Source organism: Notolabrus celidotus, chromosome 13 (assembly GCF_009762535.1).
Source record: "Notolabrus celidotus isolate fNotCel1 chromosome 13, fNotCel1.pri, whole genome shotgun sequence".
NCBI classification, from domain to species: Eukaryota; Metazoa; Chordata; class Actinopteri; order Labriformes; family Labridae; genus Notolabrus; species Notolabrus celidotus.
In genome coordinates this window covers 10,691,260-10,704,077 of record NC_048284.1, presented here as the reverse complement: position 1 = coordinate 10,704,077, position 12,818 = coordinate 10,691,260, and positions in this window count along the sequence as shown.

The following is a 12,818-nucleotide window of genomic DNA, read 5'->3' as shown; positions in this document are numbered from 1 at the left end:
ATTTAAATGGTTTCTCTAATATTCAGTTTAAGAGTCACTATTAATTTATACAGATATTCACAAGAAAAACACATTTTCAAAGGCTACAACAACCTTTCTGGAGAATGTACATGGACATAAATCAAACTATTTATGTTTAAAGAAAAAGGTGATCACATTGGTTTACGGTCAGCACGATTAATTTACTCAAAAAGTTAATAAAAATGCCAAGTAAAGAAAATAAGTGTGTACCAAAGTCCCTTTAAAGATACATTTTGGAAGATTTGCTCATTTCTTTAGCTTAGAAGATTGTTGTTTTTATCCTCAACATAAAGCTACTGCTATCCAGACAAAATGGCTCCAAAGGATCCCCTTGAATTAAAAAAAAGGGTCTCCTCAGAGGTTACTAACACCCTCTATGAAAATCTGACATGTGTATACATCAAGACTAACATAAACCCTCTTGCAACCATGCCCAAAATCCTGTCAGCCAATTTGATTTGATTTTTAAAATTACGTCTATTTTGAGGGACTGTATTTGAACAAACTCTTGCTAAGGGTTTCTCCCAGTCATCCCCAAATTTGGTCAATCTATTGAATACACTCTGAAGATTAAAAGCTGTCAAAATCTACAGTTCTTGTCAAAGGGTGAAGCTGTGGCTGTGGGTTAGAGTTTGATGTTATTTTGGCAATTTGCCATAAAATAAAAACAATGTAAATCTCATGCACAATGTTCAATCTTATTAAAATTTAACATGCATGATAAGAGTCCAGGCCTGAACATTACTAAACGCACATTTGTCTTTAATCATAGCTCCCCTACTTCTTACAGGAAGTGAAATATTTTGTAAGTGAAGAAGCTGTATGGGATACACTTTTGGAACTGTCCACCTAGCTTAACAGCCTATTGCTACATATCATGTTCCATTAATCTGATTGTTTGTAGGTCTTTATCCTTCATTATTGCTTATGCATATGAACAATGCTTTGACACATCTTACTTAGATTTAGACCTTTTTTTTAGTTCCTTAATAAACCATCGGACCCAGGGGCTGTATTGTGTTTTGTAGAGTTTTATATTGTTTTATTTGTGTTTTCTTTTAATGTTGGATTTGTTGGACACCACTACTAGAGATTGGAGATTCCCTAGGAACGTTTTCTTAATCTACTGTATGTTCGAGCACAAATAATAATAAAGTTTGTTTTGATTTGATAATGTCAGGCGATCACAAGCCCACTGGTGGGCTATAGCAATACCACATTTTCTGAGTAATTTCAGAGTAAATGTACCAATAAGAGTTTGTACAAGCTGATTGTAGAGGAATAGAGGAGTGTTAGTCGTGTTGGATGAGCTTTTTTAACATTCATATTTGTTTCTGAAAGTCCTGCGTTAGTTTTCCCTCTGAGAAAGACACAAAAATAATGAGCTCTAGTAATACTTTTATTCATCACAACAATAGTTCTGTTATCACTTGTGAAACACTAAATTCATATTCAATCAAACTGTGCTTCATACATCAGATCTGAAATAAACTGTCACAGAAATGATGGCTATATTTGTCTGCCACTTGCAGGCTCTCTCTCTCTCTCCCTCCCTCCCTCCCTCTCTCCCTCCCTCCTCACACAGTGTGTTAGACGTGTTGTGAGGGTGGGCTGGATGCTGTAGGGGTGGAGGTTGGTTCATGGCCTTGCTCACTCCATCAGACTGGGCATTTTGTTCAGACAGTGAACAGAGACCTCCATTGCCCCGAGGCCATCTCTCCCTCTCTCTCTCCCTGCTGTCTCATACACTCTGTGAGCTGGAGCTGAATTTCTATTATATCTATAATAAAACAGACAATACAGGGTCTTCATCCTTGTCTAAAACACAAACAAATCCTCATTGTCCCTCAGTTTGTCTTTAATTAGAACTTTTGTGCTTGGGATGCATTTATCTTACTCCAAAACACATCAAGTAAGGAATAATGTATGGGTAGCGGGTGGTTAAGTAAAACAGAATCCCGACAGGGTGAGTGAAGACCCGGACAGCTTTTAAAAAATAGTCCGTGATTCCAGGGTAGTTAACTTCCAATGGCAACAGATTCTTAGCCGCCTGTTGTGGTCAAGTGATGTACACGGTTAAGTCACAGTCAATATCAGTCAGCTTATTTGTTACTATCCACATCACTCTGAACATTTCCATGGATGGTTATGTCAGACAAGGTGAATGGGTCTTCTGCAAGATTATAAATGTTAAATTTTGTCCTTGTTCAGTTTTTTTGTAGCGTTAAGGACTTCCCCAAGTAGAGGTATGAATGCTACCTAAAAGCCCTAACATGAACAGTGATCAAAGAGTGAAGGATAGGACTGGTTCTCAGTAGGGGAGGATTGAAAAGGGGTTCGGTCATCTGCACCGGTCTGCCGGAGAATATACTGGTCGGCGTGGGTGGCGAGGGGCGAGCCCAAGCGTCTTCTTATAAGTTTAATAGCCGTTTTGTTTGGTTGGGATAGTCTTTGAAAAGGTGCTGTTGGTTCTCCAAAGGTTTGGTCATCTCTGTTGAGTCCTGTCTTGATGAGTTGGCGTCCCCTTCGCTTCCCAGCTGCGGCTCATCACTTCAATCAGGTGCCGTCAAACAAGCCCCTTTCATGGGTGAGTTTGACAGTGTCGGACAAACCAGTGACAACCAAACACAATCCCAATTTCCCATATAAGAACCAGTCAAACAAAATAAAGAAAAGAAAAGAAGAGGAGGCTTAAGGTATCCCTTTGTCCTGACAGTAGCAACCAGAAACTTAAAGATGAACCCAACTGATCTGCTGCTTATAAGATTGCAGGACATGATCCAATATTGAAATATCCATGTTGTATAGCCTACAAATTTAGAATGCTAATGGAAACCAATGTCAACAAGCAGAAGTAAAATATGCCGGAACTCTTTTCCACGAATTGATTTGATGTGAAGTGTGTGATCTGGTTGTCTCTGGCATTGCTCTTGTTGGTAAAAGTTAATAACCGTTTTCAAGGGGTTTTGATCAATCAGAATCAAGTATGTCACACAACATTTGGAAAACCGGGTAATAAGAAGTTGTTGGACAAATATAAATTTGAGATCGATGTAAGAATTTCACTCAAGGTAAAATGTGACTAAGCCATGACTAGCATCTTTTATAATTCTGAAAGTGCACTGACGAGCCTGTGAGAGTGAGACGATGAGTGTTTGATGCATAAAGTGGTTGATGTTCTTGTTTGTTAGGGCAGGCTACAATATACACTGAAGGAATCTGAAGCAGTCTTTGGCATTAAAGGCTGATTTATACTTCTGCGTCGAATCGACGGCGTACCGTACCCCGGGGTCCGCGTAGCTCCTGTACCTACGCAGAGGCCTATGTACGTAGCTGACGTGCACCTCCTCCAAAATGTAACTACGCATAGAATCAACATCGGCCGTGTATTTCTCTATTCTTTAAGTAATCATGTCTGTATGATAAACAGCAACATGTATCAGCTGTAGATTAACATAACACGCTCTGAATCGCTGTGGAAAAGTAAACAGAGATCGTAGCAGGGCCGGAAGAAGGTGACCGGCTATCAGAGAGACTGCACTGCCCTCAAGCGTTTCGGCGGAGAATTGCTGCGTGTCACGGACACGTCGACACACAAGGATGTGGGGCTCATGTCCACGTCTGCCCCTGCTGCGATGCAGAAGTATAAATCAGCCTTAAGAGTAGAGGAGACCATGCCTAAGCCAAAACTTGTCTTTTTTTTTGCAATTGAAGAAGTGATTAACCGATTAGACACTGTTCTCTGTGTTACACAAATTGTAGTGTCCTGCAGGTTCATTCTCCTCTGTCCGCAATGAGTCGGTGTACATCACAGCTAGGTCATGTGCGAGGCTCATAGGTCAAACCCAGATACAACATCTATGTAAAAGGCCACATGTCCCCTTATGACAACAGTTAGAGCAAGGGTCAGCCAGTGGCATGGAAGCATCAATCAACGTCAACAGTCAACATGGTGAAAGTCAAATCACTAATACACTTTTAACACCTTCAAAAACCAAAGTGTAACATGTTAAACTGCTGAAATATTATAAATAAACTCATCTGAACTAATAGTAGGTGACAGTAAAGTGCTTGCTTTCAGACCTTGGAGGCTTTGGGAGACATTCATTTCTTTGTAATCTGGAGTTTGTATACATGTTTATGTGTCTCTGTGTGTGAGAAGCTCTGCAGCAGAAGTGTGTTCTCCTCTGTGTAACCTTGACCCGTCTGGAGCGGCAGCCTTGCCTCAGCAGCAGCAGCTGTGTCACTTCAACTCAGCGTCTTCAGACCAACCTTAAGGGACCAGGACTGCCCGTGTCCCTGCCCACACATCCAAGGACCCCCCCCCCCCCCCCGCCCCTGATACAGCAACCAGCCAGACCCCCCTTCTTTTTTTTCCCTTCTTCTGCCCTGAGCGAGCAGCAAACACACATCCACGCACACTGTCCGTCTTGCATACTGATAAACGTGCTCGCTATCGACAGCAGCAGACAGTGGCCTGGCTGCTTGGCTGCTCTGCTGCTGACAAAGCCCAGACTCAGCCCGCCTGCCCGCCTGCCCGCCTTCTTGGCCCTTCAGACACAAGAACGACGTTGGAGACAAACACTGGCCCCCAGCCACTTCCAGTCAGCTCTACATATGTCACATGTTAATGACATCAAGTCTGTGGCCACCCACAGACTGCGGTGGAGAAATGAAGTAGCTTCTCCGTGATCTTATCCTTTTGCTGTGGCATTCAACGCCAACACCCGGGGGCTTAAGTCACTGTCCTTCAGGTTTCTGTCAAGTCTCTGCTCACCTTTCTGCACCTTCTCCAACCTTACCAAGTCTTACTTATATTATCACTATCCTCGTTTGTAATGTTAAGTAAGAGCTACTTGACTGCAAATGCTACAGTTTTTCCTATCAGTCATTTACATTATTGAAGTTGTTTAATGCTAAAATCAGATCTGTTAACTGCAACTGGTACCACTATCATCAATAATTTATATTATCATGTATTTGTTAAAAACGGTGCTTATGTGTCAGATTTAAGAATCAATCATCAATCAATCTTTATTTATATAGTGCCAGATCACAGAAAAACGTTTTCTCAAGATGCTTTTACAAACATAGGAGGTCTAGACCACTCTATGTCAAATTATAAACAGAGACCCAGCTTCAAGACAGTGTAAGACTCAATCTTACCCCACCTTAATCCACCATGAGCACTGCACATCACAATATTTAGATAGTTACAGTGGCTAGGAAAAACTTCATTTTAACAGGCAGAAACCTCAGGCAGAACCAGACTCATGTTAGACAGACATCATGCCTTGACTGAGTTGGGTCTGGAAAGAGGGATAGAGGAGAATAAGAGAGAGAGAGGTGATAGTGATGAGACGAGTAGTAGAAGCTGTTGCCGCTGGAGTCCAGCACGTCCGTATCAGCTGGAGTCTGGAACGTCCACAGCAGGAGGACGTCTACGGCAGCTCAGAGGGACCTACGAGACACTGGAGCTCAGGGACTCCAGAAAGGTCTATGGTTAATAACTTTAATGGGACAGGCAGAGTTAAAGTAAGTGATGAGGGGGTTGGGGGAAGGGGGTGAGATAGGATCCCAGTGTGTCAGTGCGTTGCAATGAATGCAAACAAATGGTATCATACAGAGAACAAGACCCGCCCCTGCAACACTCCTTACTAAGTGCAATAGTTATGTGGATTTTATCCAGACCAAATAAGAAGAGTTAAATCTTATTATACATATACTTTTTTATGCTATTATTGGCATTGCCCTAAGTCTGTATTATGTGCTGTTGAAGTTGTCGCTCTGTTTGTCTCCATCATGGACATATTTTGGAGCCAAGACATGCGCAGAAGTGATCTGGCAAGTGAAGACAAGGGACGCCCCTGAACACATAAAACTTATTGATAAAACAGCAAAGGTCACTCAGGTGGGTTTCAGTCCACAGCAGAACAATCTCTTGTGTTGAATGAAGCAGACATTCATGATTATGTAAAAGTTGTATTAATCTTGTGTAGGGACCATTAAGTTTTCTCTTTTGTAAGTGACCATTAAGTTTTCTCTCGCTGTTCCTCGTCTGTTCTGCTAATCCAGCAAAGAATGCTGCAGGAGCTGCATTTGTCAGCAAAGCATCAACCCCACTTTTAAACATCAAATAACTAATTGAAGTAAATGCTAAACTAAAATGAACACTTGCATATAGTCTGATAAGAGCTAACTGCTATATGAAAAAGAGCATGTTGAAGAAAAAAAAGAAAGTACATGGTTTTTGATCTCTTAATTCAACTCATGTTCCATCTGTTAACATGGAGGAGGCAGGCTATATGACCTACAGCAGTGGTTCCCAAAGTGTGGGTCAGGACCCCCTGGGGGGTCGCGAGCCACTAATTTAGGGTCTCAGAATGTCTTCCAGAATTGTTTTTCTTTTTTAAATGATCTGAAGTTGCCTAGTTTACCCTTTATTCTAAAAAAAATATTGACAAAAATAGTTACATTTCAAATAAAATCTTGCAAAATTTTAAATTTTTCATTATGTCTATCTTTGTTGCCTGATGACCCCTAAGGTTGGGGAAAGTTCACAATGAATTAATAGAAGCATCAGTAGCAGCAAGTTAATTCACAGCACCACATGAAATACAGCCAGGTGTGCATGTAGGGGCTTAATTTTCTGCAGACCAGCTAAATGAAATATGAAACAACATTTAATCACTTCGAGGTGGGTCGTGAGTCTTTGGTACCTTTTATTTTGGGGGTCGTGGGCTCAAAAGTTTGGGAACCAATGACCAATGTATGCTGTCAAACCTTAAATGTTTTAAATTGTGATTAATCGCTGAATTACAGTAGTTAATCGTGATTAATCGCATGGTTAACCACATATAAAATTATATTATTTTGCATTTAAACACTGTTTTAACATTAACAATCTGAAGCAAGTCTTACCACTGCCACTATTTGATTTCATCCAAAGATCTGTGGTGACTGCACTCAAAAATAGTGCTCTGCCAGCTTTTGTAATGCTGTTCAGTCTGATTAGCCTCTACCTACCTGTATGCTAAGCTTGTAGGAGGTAGCTCAAACTCAAAGTACTTCAGTGATATTTTCATTCCGCATCACAATCAACATTGACAGCCCTTAAAGTAATTTTATTATTCAGCCAGTCACCAGGGGGAGCTCTAGATGTATTGACTTCACTTGTGGGGAGCTGTCGTGTCATCCATCTTGTTATTCAGTCCATGGTCTCTATCCATCTCTCTCCCTCTGTCCCACTGTCCCGGCCAATCCAGTAGTGGCAGATGGCTGTCCATGAATGAGTCTGGTCCTGCTCAAGGTTCCTGCCTGTTTAAAGGAAGATTCATGTTTGGTCTGTTTGAACAATATGTAGGATTACAATTGAGACCTGCTCTTTTTGAAGTGTCCTGTGTTCCTTTTGGTTATTATTTCATAATAAATAAAATGATTGATGGGTTGAAACCATGCAGACTGCCATGGCAGCTTTACAAGCAGAGTGCTGTTGAATAGAATGTATCCCTACAACCCAAATAAATCATTATAATATTTATGATACATGTTTTTCTTCCTGTGAAATAATGAATATTTGTAGCCTGGAGGCCTCCTCTGTTAATTAATTAAGTGAACTAGACTGAAAAAGGGGAAAGTAAAAGTCATTATTCCAGAGTGTGAGTTCCTCATTTTGCACATATTCAACTGTTTCATGCAAAAAACTGGAGCAGATCTCCCTTTTGTTTTTGCAGGGATTTGAGCCAAAAACAAGCATGCATGAGCCAGAAACATATTCACAGCTCTAATCCTGATCCTATTAGTGGACTTGGGAGTGAAAACAGTAAACAGCAGCCATACTAAACTCTTCCATGTGCAGAATGGATATAACGCAGCGTCTTTTGTCAAACATGACTGATTCACTCTCTTCTTTTGTGTGTGTGGGAGCGTTTGCCTTTTATATCGATCACGTTTGTGCCAACTGTTTGTTTTGTCTTTTCATATAATGAACCCTGGGCCCTGGGTGAGGCCCCGGCGGAGCCTTCCCTCCACGCTAAAGGGCTTTTTGTGAGACGGTGTCACGCTCCCTCGTTCCGGCGAGGCTCCGCGTTTCTTATTATTCATGGCTCTCTCCCCGTTTGTTGAGGAGGCCGGGATCAAACAGGCCGATTTGCCACGCCTGACACCCACTGCAGAGAGTGTGTGTTTTGTGTGTGTGTAAGTGTATACTTGTATGTATGTGTGAACCGGGCTCGGGCTCTCAGTAATGACAGGATTTGTTAAACAGTAAATTAATGAATAATGAAATATCCAGCACGCGCCTGCCTCGCCTGGAGCACAGTGCCCCGAGCAGGAATTACTCCCGACCAGCACTCTGCTGTCTGCATGCTGGATAACCTGTGTGTGTGTGTGTGTGTGTGTGTGTGTGTGTGTGTGTGTGTGTGTGTGTGTGTGTGTGTGTGTGTGTGTGTGTGTGTGTGTGTGTGTGTGTGTGTGTGTGTGTGTGTGTTTGTGTGTTGGATAAGCATTTTTACAGCCCATTGCGTGACAGAACGCTCTGGGGCTTTTGCTGATGGGGGCCTGCTCTCCCACTTTCTGGCAGAGAGACAGACAGACTGACAGAAACACAGACATAACTGAACATAGAACAGACTGTCTCTTATAGTTTGGGTATCAAATATTACCCATGCCTTCATTATCTCAGTCCATGTTGATAACTGCAATATCCTGCACTGGTCCTCCTATTAAAGTAACAACCTGCGACGTTTTCATAAAGACATTTTGCATCCCTTTATCACCAATTCATCAAACACATAATTCATATTGTGCCCAGCTTGTGGACGCCTATTTGTCATTTCAAACTCTCTGCAGTTGGTGGATCTTTCCCTGGTGCACGGGAGGTGATGCATTTTAGTATGATCAGCATTAGCCTAATAGAATCTACAAAGCCTTGACAGGTAATCTAAGGCTATGTTCACACTACAGACAAAAGTGGCTCAAATCAAATCAGATACAGATCTGATTTTTTTCAATGCGACCTCAGTGTGAGCGGCCAAGGAGGATTTGATGCACATTTGATACTTTCACGTCACTTTATAGCGACACACGTCACAATTCTGCGAGGCGGTAGCCTTGCAAAAATGGAGGACAGCAACGATGGAGCACCTCAATTGAGGGTCCTGCTGAAGCTGTCTTGGGGAGAGCCGCTGACAGATGTAATTGAAAGTTGCCCTCGATATCCAGAAGTTTTGAATAAACTCTGTCTCTGTGAAACTATTAATGTGGCAGACCCACCTCTCCTGACTCCGTGTCTGCATCCACATAGACCTTTCAATCGTATTAGCGGCCACAGCTCCGCAAAAAGCCGAAACAAGCAATTTGGCTCTCTTTTTCTTTATACTTGACCTCCTCCACACCTGGTCATTCATTCTCCGGCTCTCACTCCACAAAAACTTTGTAACAAAGGTGAAAAATGCTGACTTCCTCCATGTTTACGTTTGTGAAACAGCTGCATGTGACGTCATTGTTACTGTTCTTTTGCGCATGTGGGGCAGTTCAGAGCCGCAAACAGTTCACACTGGAATCGGATACAGGTCACATTATAGATGGTAATGTGAACAGGCAAACAAAAAAACGGATCTGAGCAAACAATTCGAATTGAGCATTAAGCCCCGCAGTGTGAACGTAGCCAAAGAGTACTGCAGATTGAAACACACAAGGCTTTTAGCTTCTCTACTTGTTTTTTGTACAAACCCTGTACAACGATGACCTAAACAGCACACCATACACTATCAGATTACATTCGCCAACTACCAGAGTCCTGACTCTCAAAACTGGATATCACGCGATATCTATGACAGTCAAACTTGACATCAGAGGAAACCATCATGGCAAAAGGTGAGCTATGATAGTTGTTAGGCTTCCTGGTACTTCCAAGATGGTAGCACTTCCGGTCTAACTCCTGTCCTTGTCAGTTTCATCGTGTTGTGTTTATAAGGACACCTTGACTTGACATTTGGGGTGTTAACCCAGACCAACAAGTTTGATTTCAATTTCTGGCATCCATGCTTCACATTTTGTATTATCGCTGTGGCTGTTTGTGTTGTACTTCCTTCTTCGTTGCGGCCCTGAATGTCTTCCAAGCGAATCAGGGGAAGTAAAATCACTCTACACTCACACCAAGAAAATCTGACAATATTAACTTATCTAGGACCACCAAATAATGGGAACTCTGATTGTCTTGTAGTGTGTAACCCGCTTTAGTTGCACAATTTAGGAAGATTTCTTTACGGTCAGCCACCAATGAATGTTTTGTTAGAATATAGTAAGAGGAATGGAACGGTGTCACCACAGTTGGGAATTTATAATTATTGTTTAATGCTATGCGTTAAAGGTGTTTATATAGACCTGTATTTGTAAAAAATGTGAGTTTTCCTTAGGGGAGCAGGTGAACGCTCATGTATACCTGAGCAGAAATACATTTTGCTGACACTTTTTTTCTTGGTTTCTTGGGTTATAGAGGATTGTTCTGGTAGCCTTTATTGATTGGTGTAATCGGTATTAGTTGACAAGTTTGTATGGTTCAGTTGACCTCCAACTTCTTTAACATCTAAAATCATCCTGTTTAAAGCTCCAGTTTGTTTTGCATAGTTTTTGGCGCCTCCTGTAGACAAAGTTATATAACTCATGCCTTTGCTGATTTTGTCCTGAACATATGGAGTGTTTTCTGACAAAATATTTGCTTTGTTTTTACAGTCAATGAACACTTCACTGTGAATATTTGCTGTAGAAAAAGTAAAACTACCTTTTTTCTACAATGTATACTGTCAATCGTCCAGTCTGACACCTACCCCTCACAGAAATTACAGGAATTTCAAATGTATGAAATAGAAATTGTCCATCTTTTTTTATGATGGTTTGTTTTTGTAGGTCATAAAAAGGCATCACTGTAAATGTCAGTGTGTTTCATAACCAGCTAAAAACTCATCTCAACAATTACAAGCCAAGTCCCCTGTAAAGTTGTTTTTTGTTTTCTTTTAAGATATTGCATCTTTTTTAAGGGAACTTGTGATTTCAAAGACAAGGTTAGCTTTTTCTTGACACTGCAGGCCTGTGACTGTTTTACATTTTTGTTTGCAGACGTGTTATTAGATTTTTTTCTGTTGGCCAGTAATTAATAAAAATAGGTGAAGCATTAAAATAGCATAAAACCAGCCCTGGATCTACCATATGGGCAATATGGGCACATGCCCAGGGGGCCTTGAGCATGTAAGGGCCCTCTACTATGGGAGTGGGGTAGAAAAAGGGGCATTTCCATCCTATCAGATGGCTAAAAAAACTAATGACCAATTAGCAAACTGCAATGCACTTTATAGGTTGTAATTAATGTTTCTCATGAAAAGTCTGTATTAAAAATGTAATTCATTTTACCTGACCCACTATCAGTTAAGATGTGTGAATGTGTGTTAGAGTAAAAGAGGGCGTTGCTGAAGCATAATTGTGCTCAGTGACAGCCTAGCGAACCAATCATGTGTAATTAAAGTTTAAAAAAGAATGTATCAGAAAGGAATGCAGGAAAACTCGCCAAGTGACAGAAACTGGACATCCAAATGCCCGGCGGAACAGCAAAGAGAAAGGAACGAAAAGAAAAAGACGAGAAAGACGCGGCAGTAATAAAAAATGTCCCACTTATAAGTAGCTTTTTCAAAAAAGCTGAACAAAGTGAAGAGACGGAGGATGAGCAGCTAGCTAACGATTGCCTGTGTGGTGTGTGTGCGAGTGCGTGCCTGCATGTGAGGGGTACATGAGCCTCAGTGCCCAGGGGCCCCTGGTGGTACTATACAGCCCTGCATAAAACAACATAGCAAAGGCCATATAGCTAAAAATTCATACTACTTTTCTTATTTTTAAGAATCCGTATTAAGGAATTATTAACATGTTATTTAACACTATCATTTTATTGATTTAGATTGAAAGAATCAATACTTTCATTGAAACTTGATTAAGTTTATGGGCTGTAATTGGCTTTAATGTGTAGGCCTAATTCGACAGTATCCCTTGTCCTCTTGCTGAACGGTTCCTGCCCTCATTAGTTGTTGAGACGCCATGTTTCTCTCCCTGATGTTGTTTTGTTTTCCTTGTTTGTTTATCGTTGCAGCCAACCTGTCGTCGTTGTTGCAGCCGCTGATGCTCAGCAGCTCCCTGTCTTTGTTGAGCGCTGAAACGCTCGCGGACATGCGGGTGCTGAACTCTGCACCTGCGTCACGCGGCGTTCCACTCCACGGGTCACGCTGAGCCCGCGGGACACTTTTCCCTCTCTCTCGCTTTCCGCCTCTCTCTCTCTCTCGCTCGAGCTCCCTATTTTGTTTCCCTCTGCCTCCCTTTCTCATTAGCTTTCTTTCACTGTCTCCCTCTCCTTTTCTCTGTGTGTCTCGCGCTCTGCCGTCATTAGCACACCGGCGGTAGATCCACCGCAGAAGCGGGCCCGCGAGGCACGATTCTATTCCCCTTGCGCGCGTGCGAGAGAGAGAAGGCTCTCTGAATCTAGGGCCTCACTGCCCGGAAAATACAGCCAATTATCTCTCTGGAATAAGACCGTATCCATCACGGTGTGTGTGTGCGTGAGTGTGTGTTCATCTCAGAGGTTTTGCAATATATAGACTGCAGAATACTGATATTTGAAACCTTATAAAGCTGTTAAAGCGTTAAAACGTTTCATACTTTTTTTTTTTTTTTTGCAGTAAGGGTTTTAAATCATCATGTCAGTGGTGACAGTTTGTAAAAGCTATTTTCCCAGACCATTTGGGAATTTTTGCAAG